The sequence below is a fragment of the Balaenoptera borealis genome (assembly GCF_965194805.1).
Source record: "Balaenoptera borealis genome assembly, chromosome: 14".
Classification (NCBI taxonomy): Eukaryota; Metazoa; Chordata; class Mammalia; order Artiodactyla; family Balaenopteridae; genus Balaenoptera; species Balaenoptera borealis.
In genome coordinates, this window is record NC_138875.1 from 84,785,985 (window position 1) to 84,787,654 (window position 1,670).

Sequence of the window (1,670 nt, forward strand, 5' to 3'; positions counted from 1 at the left end):
AGTGTCTGGCTCGCTTCCCCGGGAGGTTTGTGACTCTGGCACGCTTGTTTGGGGAGTCGCAGGGCTTTTCTCTGAGAGGCCTCTGTTCCCAGCCAGAGGCCCCCTCGGGTCTTGAGCCCCCTCCCCCCAGCGCTGTTGGAAGCTCTGCCTCTTTCAGGAACCGGGGTGGGGGTGGGGATGGGGGGGGGGATGAGGCCGATTCCTCAGTTACAAATTTTACCTGAACTTCACCTGAATTTCACATCTGAGCTTGGTGGTGACCCTGACCCCCTGGCTGGACTTGACTGGAGTGGCCAAACGAGCCTTGACACTGGAGAACTTACCAGGCGTCTAGGTTCCTGAGCACGCAGCTGGCTGTGTCCGCACCCACTTTCCCTGAAAGCACCCCGTGGCCGGCTGCCCTCAGCAACCGCACCCCTCCCCCAAGGTCACCAGCATTTGTGGATCCAAAGGACAGTGCAGGTCAGGGGAGGAAAAGGGCACCTCGTGTGGCTCCTGCCGCGTGGCAAGCACGCCACTCCCCCTGCCTCGGTTTCCCGGAGGATGAAGTGGGGCTGTGAGGGGGCGGGTGTGGTCAGGTGAGAAAGGGCTTTGAAAAGCAGCCTCCGTGAACCGGAAGGGCAGTGAGAGGGAGCGGTGTCTGGTCCCTGTTTGCAAGGAAAACCGCTCCGGCAAACAGACTAAAGCAGACGGTTCTCTCACCAAATCCAAACCAGTGAAGGATGGCGTGAGCCGACCGCACCTAGGTCCTCAGTGAGCACGCGCGGCACCTACCAGTCGGCTGAGGTCAGGCACTGGTCCTCCCTGGCTGTCCCGTGAGCAAAGCGGTCCCGAGGAGGGAGGAGAGAGTCACACGTGGCTCTGTCCAGCCCAGCGCCCCCAGGGGGGATGGACTGCAGATTTGGCTGTAAGCTTCCCAGCAGCCACTGGGAAAAGACAAAACTGTCAGACACATTCTCATAAACAAAAGCACGATGATTTCTCAGGAAACGCTTCCCTCTTACAGGAGAAGCATAGCAGTGTCTCCTAGGTGCCCTCCTGGCACCGTGCCGCGAAGGCAATGGCATCCGTTCAGAGGACACAGTGACAGGGAAGCTTTCACGGGGCTGCTTCGTGCTCCTGCTCCACAAACACCCTGAGGAGAGTCCCTCCCAGGGGCACAAAGGCGCCAGCGGGCAGTGAGGTCCCTCCTCCCAGCCGCCAGCAGCGCGTGACTCAGCCATGGGTCCCCTTTAAACACCTGTGGGCGAGTCTCGAGAGCAAAATGCCAGCCACAGGATTGTATCATTTACTTGAAATCAGCAGAGAATGTTCTAAGTAGAGTTTCCATCAGCTGTGCAGCTGGCCCTGTGGACAGAAGCTGGGGGGGACTGAGCCCAAGGGGCACCCTGAGTCCCCTGCTGAGGCCCTGGCAGGGCGGCTAAGATCCCAAAGACACCCCGACACAGGAGGAGCACACTTCCTTCTGACTCTTTGGACGCACATGAGAAACTCGGATCAAGAACAACTCTGCTGTTAGGGCCAGGCGGCCACTTCAGCCACCTCAGTGGCCTTTAGTTTTTGTAACTTCAAGAGCCACACCAGCCAGCCTCACTGTTGGAATGCTGATTGCTGATACTCTAGAACCAAACACGTCATGAGGGTCCCCAGGCAAATAAAGGACAGGGCCG